This window comes from Aedes aegypti, chromosome 3 (genome assembly GCF_002204515.2).
Source record: "Aedes aegypti strain LVP_AGWG chromosome 3, AaegL5.0 Primary Assembly, whole genome shotgun sequence".
Lineage (NCBI taxonomy): Eukaryota > Metazoa > Arthropoda > Insecta > Diptera > Culicidae > Aedes > Aedes aegypti.
Window position 1 is genome coordinate 320,802,945 of NC_035109.1, and position 14,487 is coordinate 320,817,431.

At 39.0% G+C, this 14,487-nt stretch overlaps 1 protein-coding gene and 1 long non-coding RNA gene across 2 annotated transcripts in view; both read right to left on the reverse strand.

Annotated features, from left to right (window-relative positions):
* Positions 1-14,487, reverse strand: part of LOC5571969 (potassium voltage-gated channel subfamily KQT member 2) — a 494,691-nt gene that overhangs the window by 12,566 nt on the left and 467,638 nt on the right. The gene's annotated exons all lie outside the window — the stretch shown is intronic.
* Positions 5,950-13,045, reverse strand: LOC110677888. Its single transcript, XR_002501259.1, has 3 exons — positions 12,901-13,045; positions 12,198-12,479; positions 5,950-6,121 (listed from the first exon to the last, which is right to left on the reverse strand). It is a non-coding gene; the product is annotated as an uncharacterized LOC110677888 (long non-coding RNA).

The following is a 14,487-nucleotide window of genomic DNA, read 5'->3' on the forward strand; positions in this document are numbered from 1 at the left end:
ATGGCGTGAAATGTGTCAAAACAATCTGCGTTCACTTTTCTGCTCTAGAGGGTTCAAATTCTTGAACTGAACAATGAGCAAGCCTACTTGATCACCCCGTTCAACAAATTGAACTGGAACGCGAACTGAACGCGTTCAAATGCATCACTGACCGTGGGGCAAGTGGGCAATGGAAATCGTATGGTTGAGATTCTTCAAATTCTAAAGACTTTAAATTGAAATAAAATTTTTTAACTTGACTCCCACCGAATATACAGTATGCTGAAATTGATTTTTATGTAAAACTGAAGAAAAAATACAAAAAAAGTTTTTGCAAAATGTCTCCTTACTTTTCACTTGCCCCACAAGTTTGTCGTTTTGAACAATAAATTGAAAAACTAACAGTTATATTCACGATTTCTATTAACATCAACATTAGTTTAAGCGTCCTGATGAACAAGGTTTTTTGTTTTTAAGAAAGTCGAATATGACATCAGATGAATCTCAGGGAGAAATCATTTTTTGGAACGGAATCTTTCAATAAAATATTCGGATTCTTTGTTTGTGTTAATAGACTTATAGCCGATTGTTTATGTTTTGCACTAGCTTTACATTTACATTGCATTTACATTTACATTTACATTGCAACTTTTCAATCAACGTTTTCCTTTCAATCGTCCGAAGTAGACACATTAATATCCTAATGTTTGGCAACCTCTTCTAGAGAAGTTCCATGATTTGTAATAGCTTTCATCGCTTTGAGTATAGTGTTTCTTGAAGTATCAGCACATTTCATTTTTCTTACATAATTACGAACCTTGTGTACTAATAGCTATCTAAAAAGAAAACATAAATTCAATCTCTAATGAGAAACTTTTCACTTGCCCCACGTGATTAGAAAATTTACGGTGTTTGAATTCAGTAATTTTTACGTCTACGTCGAATTAATTGTAATTTTATGACTTTCTCAGTCTAATAAATTAAAACGGCTTGTTTGGCTAAGCCCGACGTTTCGATCCCGTGTATTGGACCTTTTTCAAGGGATAAGCAGTCAACCGTCTCTCGTCACCTAATGTACAAATTTTTAGGAGAGATGGAGCTTCTTGTAGTGCCATTTAACATTGGGTGTTAAAAATCTATGGGGTGGGACTGACTACACTACGCACTACTCAACGACAACACAATTCGCAAACTGACTATTGTCAAATGTGGGCTCAGCCAAACAAGCCGTTTTAATTTATTAGACTTAGAAAGCCATAAAATTACAATTGTCCTCCCAGTCGCAACACCATCACTAATTATAAACGTCGAATTAATTTCAAAACTTTTTTTTATATCAGTTTAAAACTGAGAGAGCACAACTTAGAAATTATTTTCCGCAACTTTTTTTCTACTGAAAATATTAATATAAGATTGCACGCCGCCAACTTGTTGCGGAGTAATAGTTGACAGGTTATCAATCGTTCGCTATTATGCAATAATGGTTGAAAATCGCAGGAATCTCTTACCAGGTTCGGGTTAGAAATGTGTGGAACCCGACCATCTCTAATGTTTATTCATATGATTGTTACTATTATAAGAGAATCGTGACAACCCTTCGTGGTGTTGATGATGCAATTTTACTTACTTCAGTGATTATTTTACTATTTACATACAAGCGGAAAATTGAAAGTCTTTAAAAGCCAGAAATTGTGGAACGAAATCAAGTACAAGTCTTAGGGAAAGGGGTGGTAAAATGAAAACCTTAAGGATATCATCTTGTTTCTGATAGAAAAACGAGGAATTTGTAAAATTCTATTGCACATCATCAAAATTAGGGATGTTATCTATAGTAGCAACAAGAATTCAGACTAAAATAGCTAAATTTTCACATATTTTTATCGTTTGCAAAAAACGGGGCAAATGTTCATTCTACCTGCAGTGGGTAAAATGAAGGTGTTGGTGGTAAAATGATCATCGTGCAAAAAACCTGAGCAGAACAAATATTTCTGAAAATTTTCATTGCATTACCGAAAATATATCCATTAATGATTGTAACCCTTACAAAAATAATTCTAAAGGTATTAGATTCAAAGGTAACGATATTCACTTCACTGAAAAATCTCAAGACTTTCGAGCTAAAAGTTACGTCAGTTCTAATTTTCAAATGTCGTTTTCTAAAATCTTAGTTTTCGTTGATATTTTCATTTTAATTAACCTCCATATCAACCCGAACACTCCGGTTTATGCTCTTAATCGTCCGTGCGTGGTAAAAAATCATCGAAATTAGTTTTTTCTTGATAAAAGGCACGGTGTTAATATTACCACTCCTTCCCCTAACGAAGTTACACAAAATTGAGTAAAATGTGAACAATACCAAGCTCTTCTGAACCAACACATTATGTGTATAATTTTAATACATTCTGCTCCTGGGGTGATTCGTCTTTTTAAGTAAAGTACATGACAAACAAAGAAGCTTAGTAATCCTAAGCATTTCAGTGGTAGTAAAATATTGCAAAAATGATGTAGAAATAAAAAAATACGATTCTTTAGAATGTGTTTGAATTACATATATGATCCACATAAGTTAAAAAAGTAAACTACTCCTGACTAGTATGTCTTTTAGAACACCAGTTTATGGACATAGACAGACAGTGTGTAATGTACTGGCTATCCAAATGTTTCACCTTTTTTGTTTGTTCAATGCTTAAAATTGAAATTTATCAAATATAGTACTTGGTAATGACCAATCTAGGAATTTATTTCAAATGTGACTAGGCTAAGTTGAATATTGTTCGAAAAATTGTTTCAAACATAAACAACTGTATATTTTTTCTGAAAAAAGTAGGTTCATACTGTGCCAGTTATATTTATGCATATGCTAATAAATTTGATTTCGCCCGTTCAAAATTTTTGGGCAAAATTCAAAATCAAGTTTTTTAGAAACATAATAAAGTTGGAAATTTTCTATACTTCCCAGGGCAAAGAGTACTATTGGTACTCTACCTTACGATATGCAAAAATAGTCAATTGTAAATTAATCTCATAGTTGATAAATGTGAAAATGCTCATAAGTACATTAAGCTAAAAAGCAGAATCTAACCCAGTAGAGGTGCAACGTCAGAAGAAAGACGAAAATGGCATTTACGATGCAACATGCGCAGCAAACATGAATTACAGCTTGTGTTAAGAATTCATATTATAATAACGTTTTGCGTGCAGCAAATATTTTTCAGAATAAATTTTTTTTATCATTTGAATAAGGTCACCCCAAGAATAGCCTTACTTAATATTTCAGCTCAATAATCACGTGGTCCTTTTTCGCAAAGTGCACCTCTTTCGGAAGAATTAGATGCCCATCCAAACACAACGCTATTTATATATATCCAATGCCTAGCCCGAGAGCGCATTGTTTTTAAGGTATAGGAATAGCACACTACACTAGCCAGCAACTGCGCTGGCTGAGGTTTCTATTGTGTGGGCTTCCAATGGGTCGCGACGTTCTCAAACGACCGGTTACGGAACATGAGTCCGTTGCTCGACAAATACTTGTTTTTAATTATGAATCGTGGTTTACGGCTAACCAGCCGAGTGGAAGTTTAACAACTACCGCAAAGCTAAACATTACATATAATTTGTAATTTGCGCAGTTGGTGGCTAGTGTAGTGTGCTATTCCTATACCTAAAAAACAATGCTCTCTTGGGCTAGGCATTGGATATATATAGATAGCGTTGTGTTTGGATGGGCATCTAATTCTTCCGAAAGAGGTGCACTTTGCGAAAGAGGACCACGTGATTATTGAGCTGAAATCGAATTCAGGTTAACTTCTGCGTTCATGAGTCCTCTCATGGCGTAGTGGTAACGCGCCCCAACTAGAGATCGGGGAGTCGTGAGTTCGATTCTCACTGAGAAGACGTGTAACTTTTTCGCAAATCTTCACATCAATTTGTCCATCTAATCCAATTACAAATTATATGTAATGTTTAGCTTTTCGGTAGTTGTTAAACTTCCACTCGGCTGGTTGGCCGTAAACCACGATTCATAATTAAAAACAAGTATAGGTTTATGTTTATTTTTACCCTGTAGTTCCTCTTATTTACAAATATTTTGCAAATAAACACAATGTTTTACCAAAAAATCACGTAAACTGACTGAAAATCGGAACACATGCCAAAAATACGTTGAAAAACTAAGACATAAGATGATCGCAAAGAAGCAATCCTTTAAAAATGTGTTGCTAGTGGAAAATATTTTTAAAAGCATCAAAATTGTAGGTTATACTTAAGTCAACAAATTCATTTCTTATACAGCGACTAGTGGTCTCAGATGGAAGAACCTTGTCTATTCACTTTAACAATGTCCACCTACGACGAAAGAGGAGTCGAAACCGGCAGAAAATCATTCGATCCTGTTGATTTGTTTTCGAATCGTGACATAAAGTAATGAATTAGTTTTTCTCATAGATATGTCCAAAGTCACACAAAATGACAGTACCGTGCAGTGTCATTAGCATAGAGGGAGCATAATTTCAATGCTCGCACATTGTGTGGTATTGAATGTATATTGAATGTAATAAAATCTATGATTTTTGGTATACCGCAATAATAGGACGGCACTACCGCAATAATAGGACACAATACCGCAATAATAGGAAAGAGAAAGAGCTATGACAAAAAATGTAGGTATGATTCCAAAAAATACTTTTTAACTTAACTATACTCCAGATAAATGATAGTGTTAACACTCAACAAAGCAAAATACTATAATATTTAGATTTTGGACACTGCAATACGATTTTAATTTCATCACCGTACTTAAGTCCTCCATAATAAGACGGATACCCTACTTAATTGTACTGAATGGAGACAAAAATAATCATTTTAGTTATTCGAATTGAGTAATAGGGAGTTACGCATGCTTTGAACCTTGTTATAAAGCATCCCCTTATTACGGTAAACTTAAAATTATTTTTTTAAATTATCGATTAGCGTCTGCTTTGTAAGTAATATTAATAGGAAATAAAGAAAAATTAATTACAAGTAGAATTACATGCAATGTTCATTCGGTGGCCGTCTTGCCCCATATGGGTGGCACACTTGCCCCATAGTTTCGAAAAATAGGTTATTTTGGATGATATTTAAGAAGCTCCAAAACTAACACTTTTTAAAATTATTTTCTTTTTAAATGGCACAGTGGTTCTGAAAAGATGTAAAACTAACATAATGAGGCTAAATTGGTGGATTTTATAAGCATTTTATAAGCTAGGCAAAGTTAGAGAACAATTTGCTTAAGGTGGCACACTTGCCCCAAATTCCGCTACGAAGCTGCTGATGTTTTCTTCGGTTTTCTGTGAGAAAAACAAGGAGAGATATTTTTTACTTTTTTTTTCACGCACACGATGACAGTTCCTTACGAGGTTTTCCGTTGGTGTGAGTGTTTTGTGGAATCTCTTTTTGTTTCGTAGTCGCGTGAACTGTGGCAGTACTCATAAGAACACTGAGCTGAGAAGCAGGCTCTGTCCCAGTGGGAACGTAAATGCCAAGAAGAAGAAGAGTCTGGATTATGTAAATTAAAATCTTTCATATAAAATGAAATAAAAGTTTCCTTCGTGATACATTCGTAATAAAATGATTCTCTCATTGCTTTGCCCTTCTTACTTGCATCTTAGCAGATAAAATTTGTCTGTAAATCACGTCACAAGTTATTAAAAACTAAACTAGATAAAAAAGTGATATTTTCCCAAGAAACTGCACGCATTTCTTGTTGGAGAGGATCCTGATGAATCTTCTGGCCCAACCAATATTCATCTAGCAGGTACGGTGGCATAAGTTTCAGAGTTACTAATTGTTCTGTAATACAATTTTCCACCGAGGATTTGTTTCTGTAATACATACTATTTTGTTCCAACCACACCTTGTAGGTGGATAAATCCCGACTTTGCAAAATGTTTCATTTTGCAAATGGCTCATTAGAATTATTTAAACAGTTGGCAGTTTATACTCGTCCAGTGCAGACGTGTTCTCCCATTCGCTCCAGTGCTTTTTCAATCTTGATCTCTGCCTATTGTTTCGGCTGATCCGCATTGTTCTCTTTTTTCCGCGTGTTTAACAGTCGTGCTGCTATAGTGGGGCCCAATCACGTGGCGACAGAAGTGACACAGACCTAAATCCATTTAAGTTGAAAAAGTTATCGTGATCTTTGAGCAGGTGCCAGTATCAAAAGAGTAATCTGAAGTTTTAAAGAAAAACCCAACCCGTCTCGTCAGCATGGCGCTGGCGGACGGATTCTCGCCCCATTTTGGGGATCCAGGTGGACCCGGAGGTGGACAAGGGAACCCGACGAATTTGTTCAACGGTGAGTACACCGGACGGCGCCTACCCGACTACATGGATCGTGATGGATCTTCTGGACCACTACAAATTCTGAGGATGCAGGCTATCAATGGTTCACTTCCGAATGATCCATTTCTCTTACGACTATCCGTCGAGAAGTGTATTGGAGGACCCATTGTTGGAGCCTACAAAGAGAACAAAGGGCTCTCCTATGTTCTCAAGGTAAGAAGCCAAAGTCAGTTCAAGCGTCTCATCAAAATGGATCAGTTAAACGACGGTACGGCCATCCAAATCTTGGAACACCCGCAACTTAACCAATCCAAATGCGTAGTATCAAACTACGATTCGGTTGGACTCTCTGACGACTACCTTCGTGCTCAACTGAAAAACCAAGGTGTAAAGGACATTCGACGCATCATGCGAAAAACCTCTGCTGGCACGTGGGAAAACACTCCCACTATGATCCTTACCATTGCTGGTACAGTGATCCCACCGCATATAGATTTCGGCTGGTCTCGTTGCAGGACAAGAAATTATTATCCATCACCCATGTTATGTTTCCGGTGTTGGGATTACGGGCATACGGGGAAGCGCTGCCCACAGCCGTTCCGAGTTTGCGGTAAATGTAGTAAGGTACATCCCGACGATGAAGTTGCTGCAGCCGTTGACACACGAGAAGGAACAACGAATACAAACAAGGAACGTCCACCTTGCACAAATGCTCAGTTCTGCAAGATTTGCCAAGTAGACGACCATGCGGTTTCTAGCCGTAAATGCCCCGCATACGTGAAAGAAGTGGAAATACAGCATATTCGTGTGGACCTGGGAGTTTCCTACCCCCAAGCCCGGAAAAAATTCGAGACTCGCCATGGTATCAACACTAGTAATCTTTCGTATGCCGGGGTTGTTAACAATAGCAGAGACAAGGAAGTAGATGATTTGGTTGCCACGGTTAAGCGACTACAAGCTGACGCTAAACACAAAGACCAACGTATTGCTGAAATGGAAAAAAGTCTTCAAAACCGTAGTGTCGCAGACAGATTTGATACCGTTCAGAAACACGGAACTATAGAGGAACTCGTCCGTAGAGTATCTGAACTCTCACAAACTGTCTTGAGGCTTGAGGAAACATTAGCAGTAAAGGACGAAGAGATTGCGAAACTTCGATCAGCAAAAACAGGTTCTGAAATTCATTACAGTAATTCCGCAGTATCCATACCAGAGACACCGGTTGCCTTAGACGCTTCATTCTACAATTGCTCCACCGTCACGCCAAACACCGAACAAGAAATAACCTATCCGGAAACGACAAGTCAGTGTGCAGCATGGCTCACTGGAAAAGCTCAAAGCAAAGGGAGCTTCTCTAAAAAGGAAAAGCGACAGAAAGAGGAACATGATGACGGAGCGTCAGACGCAAGCATGAGTACAGCTCATTCAGGAGGGTCCGGAATCACGGAGGCCTCAGTAAATACCCGTTCATCAAACACAGCAAAACGAAATCATCCCAAATCTTATCATAGCAGCGACTCCCAAACCCTTTCTCCCAAGGCCAAGCGTAACACCAACAACCGCAAGACAGGAAAAAAGAGTAAAAAATAGAATTCAATCAATCAGATCACTTTGTTCAGTCCTCCCTACAAAACCTGACAATTAGATCCGTTATCAGACACCATACTATTTTCGATTCCAACATAACAGATGCGTACGATCAGATCAGGGAGATGACTGAACAACCAAGCAAGTTCGTCGAGACTGGTCCCCTTTCGACCAGTGAAAGACTTAAAATTTTACCAAAAATAAATTCAAGCAGAACTCATCACAGAGTAACACGATCAACCATATTACATCCAGCCGCCTACTTTCCTCCTCTCGGATTAGAAGCAACAAATAGTGAATTATACGATTTGCTACACAAAGCTCGTTACGGAAACACTACAATCATAGATCCAGGACCATCCCGTCTGTCAAATAGTACGAAATACCCTTCTTATACTAGCTCGGTACATGCTGCATTGGAATCTACCAATTTGGTCTCGCATACCATGGAGTCTCATTCAGGTTTGACACTACACGATCAAGTAAGTTATATTTCACCTAACTTTGTAACGAATGGCGAACAGCCCCAATCCCTTAACAAGTCTTTTCCGTGTTCTACTAACGAATGTAATCATTCTTCAACTCAATCACCCCTTGCAAACACTAGTCTGAATAGACAAAAAACGTTTGCTCTGCAATGGAATTTGAATGGTTTCTTTAATAATCTCCCAGATCTAGAACTTCTCGTACGGAATAAACAACCTGCCATATTAGCTCTACAAGAAATCCATAAGGTCACCGCCTTAACAATGGACAACACACTAGGTAAAAAATACAAATGGATCGCTAAAGTCAAATCAAACCTGTACCACTCTGTAGCAGTTGGTGTTCTTGCCGAGCTTCCATATTCGGTAATTCCGCTAGATACTGATCTCCCTATCGTTGCCATCCGCTTGTCTTGGCCATTCCCTGTTTCAATCGCTTCCTTCTATATACCAAACGGAAAGATACCAAACTTACACAGTCAGTTGACAGAAATCATAAAAAAACTACCAGACCCTGTTATACTCCTTGGTGACTGTAATGGTCACCATCATTCTTGGGGAAGCCCCAAAAACAATCTCCGTGGTTCGATTCTGGCTGACTTTGCCAATGAGAACGGACTCACCATTCTAAACGATGGATCGGTAACTTTTATCAAAGGACAGGTTGAGTCCTCAATAGATGTATCACTAGTCTCTGCACATATTGTTCCTCGTTTCCTTTGGACAGCTAGCACAGACCCTCTCGGAAGCGACCATGTCCCCATAACCCTAGAGCTAAATGACAGTACTCCAGCAACATCCCGGCGTCCTCGATGGATATTCGATCGAGCAAATTGGTTGGGTTTCCAAACCAGCATCGACGCAGCGCTTGACCAATCACCACCTGATTCGATATCAGACTTCTCCAAAATGATCACGGATTCAGCCCCACCTTTCATACCAAAAACAAGCTCAACACCAGGACGCCGTGCCCTGCATTGGTGGTCGGAGGACACGAAGCAATCTGTCAAATCCCGACGGAAGGCACTGCGAGCCGCCAAACGTTTTCCTCCAGGGCACCCTAAGCGAGAAGAGGCTTACCAGATCTACCGCGAAAAACGTAATGCTTGTCGGCAAATAATCAGGGATGCCAAAGAACAGTCATGGACTAGGTTCCTCGATAGTATAAATGATCAACAATCCTCCTCTGAGCTTTGGGCCAGATTCAACGCCTTACAAGGAAAACGAAGGGTCAATGGAATAGCCCTAAAAATTGGGAATGTTACCACTCGAAACCCATCCACAATAGCCAATGCACTAGCAGACCATTTTGCGGAGTTGTCCTCATTGCGTAGCTATCCAGATTCCTTTTTGAAAAAACACCCCTCACCAGAGAAGGCAATCCAAGGCTTTTCGGTTCCACCTGACAAAGGACAAGAATTTAATCAACCTTTCACTCTAATGGAGCTGAAATTTGCGTTGAACAAATGTAAAGGAAAATCGGCAGGGCCAGATGAGATAGGGTATCCCATGCTGAAAAACCTATCGATTCGTGGAAAACATACTTTACTAGAACTTATTAACAAAGAATGGAATGCTAATACATTACCAAAAGAATGGAATCACAGCTTAGTGATACCTATACCTAAACCGGGGGGAAATTCTACCGATCCAAAAAATTTTCGTCCCATCGCTTTAACAAGCTGCGCTGCTAAAGTGATGGAGAAAATGGCCAACAGAAGATTGGTCCAATACCTGGAAGGAAACAATAAATTAGACCAACGACAGCACGCATTTCGCCCGGGCCAGGGCACTGGGACCTATTTTGCTACCCTAGGACAAGTTCTTGATGACGCCGTTAGCCAAGGAGAACATGTCGAAATTGCTGCTTTAGATTTATCCAAAGCATACAACAGGACATGGACACCTAGAGTCCTAAATCAGTTAGCTAACTGGGGAGTTACCGGACATATGCTGTTTTTTATAAAAAATTACTTGTCCAATAGATCCTTTCAGGTTCAGATCGGAAACCATCGGTCACAAGTTGTCCGAGAAGAAACAGGAGTACCCCAGGGGTCAGTAATTGCTGTCACCTTGTTTTTAGTTGCCATAAACGGAGTATTCGAATGCCTCCCCAAAGGCATATACATTTTCGTATATGCTGATGATATTGTCATCGTGGTGACTGGAAAAAAACCCAAATTCATCCATCGAAAACTCCAGGCCGCAGTTAACGCTGTAACAAGATGGGCAGTGTCTGTAGGTTTTGATATCTCTGCGGAGAAAAGTTTCAGAATGCATTTATGTCGCCACAAACACCGCCCTTCTCCGAAACCCATCACCATTAACAAAATAGACATTCCTAGTAAAAAATCCCTTAGAATACTCGGCATCACTCTAGACCAAAAACTGAACTTTAAGGAACATTTCAGTCATTTGCACACTAGTTGCAAAGCACGGTTGAATCTACTGAAGACTATTTCGCGAAACCGCACCAAAAGTGACCGGTCTTCTCGCCTCCGAGTAGCGAAAGCCATCTTAAATAGCAGAATTTTTTATGGTCTAGAACTGACTTGCATAGCTTCGGAAGAATTGATCCAAAAAATGGGACCAATATACCATGGAGCAATAAGGGCAATCTCGGGTCTCCTTCCGTCAACACCGGCCCTCTCCGCTTGCATCGAAGCTGGTGTACTTCCCCTGGAGTACTGTATAGCCGTGGAAATTGGTTGTAAAGCGGTCAGTTTCGCCGAAAAAACAAGAGACGATGGATCGGTAGCTTTCACAATTCGTGAGGCCAACCGCATCCTTCAAATTGTGGCCAGCGTTACGCTCCCACCGGTGAGCGGGCTTCACTGGTGTGGATCTAGGAGCTGGCAGTCTCCCAATCTTAAAGTCGACCATTACTTCAAGCGTAGATTCACTGCGGGATGCAATCAGGACAAGATTAAATCAGCTTTCGTACAAAGGATTAGCACCAAGTTCAACAACTTCGTAATTAGATATACTGATGGCTCTAAATGTGATAATGGAGTGGGAATTGGTATCTTCAGTGACGAGTTTACAGAATCGTACAAGCTAAGAAACATTTGTTCGGTTTTTTCAGCTGAAGCAGCTGCTATTTTCCAGGCAACAAAACGACCAACCAACAAACCTCTCCTAATAGTATCAGATTCGGCCAGCGTCCTAGAAGCCTTGACGTCACAAAGTCCTAAGCACCCTTGGATCCAGGCCATTCACGTAGCTGCACAATATAGGCATGATGAAACTGTTTTCACATGGGTTCCAGGACATCGCGGGGTCCGTGGAAATGAGAGAGCAGATTGTTTAGCAAACCGGGGTCGAACTAGTGTTTTACTCACCAAGGAATCCCCTGGACAGGATATTAAGGCTTGGGTGAAAAATACAGTTCATCTAGCATGGAGCAATCGATGGAATCGGGAAACATCTCTTTTTAGCCGCAAAATTAAAGGTGAAACTAATAAGTGGATTGATCGAAAGAGCCGAAAAGAACAAGTAATACTTTCGAGGCTTCGGACGGGCCATACGCGATTATCGCATAACATGGGTAGTGCTCCCCGGTTCAAAATTCTCTGTGACACTTGCAACATTCCAAACTCAGTTGAACACTATATATCAGAATGCCCAAAGTATGAAGCCTTCAGACATACACACAATATAGGATGCATTCGCGATGCACTGAGAAATGACAGTGCAGCTGAAAAGTCACTGTTTGGATTTCTCAAAGAGGCTGACCTCTTCAAAAACATCTAAAACACCAGCTCAATGATGAAGTCGGACCTGAAACGAAAGCTGAAATCCAATTATTGATAAATAACAACTCACCTGTTAATCGTTTGCTTTTGAAAGCAAATAATGTTTCAACTAAAACCATTTAGTTTTGAAATAAAAAATTTCCCTGTCTTTTCTATCTGCATCGATGTAAATAATAATATTTTCCTAGTTTTATTTTGACAGTTCTCCCTAGCAACGGACAACCAACATTGCGAGCCACCTGCCATCTCGCGGCCGATGTGAGAACACTATTCGCTATCGCTTTGTCGTGATTACCGCCACCTAGATGTAAACCAATGAACCGATACAATGACACACTGAACGAGACGGAACCTGAGAGAGACTCGCGAAGAGGAAAAATATCAACGTCATATGCAGCCCAGATTCCCCTCTCACGAAACGTCAAATGCAGCCCACCGTTTTTATGGCTGAAAAAGTGAAAAGTATTGTGTTCAAAGTAAACTATTATTAAAAACCTTAGTCGGCGGAGCAGGTTTTTCCAAAGTTGCTGATAAATCTAAGCAGAAGATTAATTATTTCTAATGTCTGCTACGTTTGCTGGCATGAAATTTCACTTAAACTGTTATTTATGATTCGATGTTATGCAAACTCAATCATTTTTTGCTGAGAGGTTCATTTGAGGATTTGAACAGCATGCGCATAATTGGTATAAACACAAAGTGGAATAAGAAAAAAAACTCAGCAATCATAGAAAAAGAAGACCGTCTTCGCGAGTCTCGTCTCAGGACGGAACAACGATGAAACCTTACACGGAATTAAATTACAACACGAATAATCGATTATTGTATACTTACATTAGACTGTGATATATAACTCTGTAAACATTTTTTAAGATGAATCTTATAGATTCATCTTTTTATTCAGAGACGAACCAGCCAAGGGCTGAAAGTCTCTCTAATAAAGACAATAATAATAATAATTATTTAAAATCAGAATTCAATCAAAGTTCAGTCAGTTTCAGCACTATTTTTCATAATTTTTCAAACTCAGCGGTTCATCAACGGATCTAACTTATTCAGCATTTAGCATTGAAAGCAAAAGAAAATGACCTCCATGTAGCATTTAATAATACCAGACATCTCAACTGACTACACTTTTTTTTATTGCTGTGTGCGTTTGAAATGCAAATATCAAATGCGGAAACTCCAAATGCGGTAAAATTTTTAACAAAGAAGGCGAAGTCAAAGATTGATTTTCTTTGCTTGGTTGGCGGTGATATGAATCATGGTTGCTAAGTATCCTTTGGTAACTTTGTGTTACCGCGGTTGAAGCTCAATAAGACTGGATTTACACGTCAAATGCAAACAGCAATTTTAAGTTTAGGGGATCTCAACTGAGTAAAATGTCCGGACAATAGCCATAACAGCATAGTAGTGTAATCAAATTTAAAACAGAAATATACCCATATGTTACAAAACAAGCTTCAAGATCATCATCTGATAGAGAGATGGAATCATATTAAAGCGCTCTTGGATTGCTGATAGGTAATATCTTTCACCATCCGAAGATGATCAAAGTGATCAGATGCGATTGTAATGCCTGCTTTTAAGCCTTAAATGGTCCATTAATCATTAGCGGCCGTCTTCCGGTATTTTTTTTTGTAAGAAATACTTGGCTTGCTTTTTAGATGCAAAATGTTAAGAAAGAAAAAACTGATTTTTGACATTTTTGAAGTGTTGATTGGTTATTTATATTGGGAGTGACCCATTTCGCATAAAGACGTTTCGCATACGGACGTTTGGCATAATGGACATTTCGCATAAAGCAGTTTCATACAAGAACAGGTAGCATTTTAAAGAAGGCGTATAATTCTGATTATGCCAAATGTTCATTATGCCAAACGTCCGTATGTAAAACGTCCTTATGCGAAACGTCTGTATGAAAAATGTACCACCGCCATTTATATTTCTCAAAGAACATATGTGCACAAAATCTTTTTTTTCGCGGATATTAAAGAATTGTAATCATTTGTTTAATTAATTATGATCGTGGTTTACGGCTAACCAGCCGAGTAGAAGTTTAACAACTACCGAAAAACTAAACATTACATATAATTTGCAATTGGATTAAATGGACAAATTGATGTGAAATTTGTGAAAAAGTTACACGTCCATGAGTCTTCCGTGGCGTAGGGGTATCGCGCCCTATTTAGGGAACAGGGAGTCGTGAGTTCGATTCTCACCGAGAAGACGTGTAACTTTTTCGCAAATTTCACGTCAATTTGTCCATTCAATTCAATTGCAAATTATATGTTATGTTTAGTTTTTCGGTAGTTGTTAATTGTAATCATGTTTACGTGTAAAAGAAACCTCAATCCCTT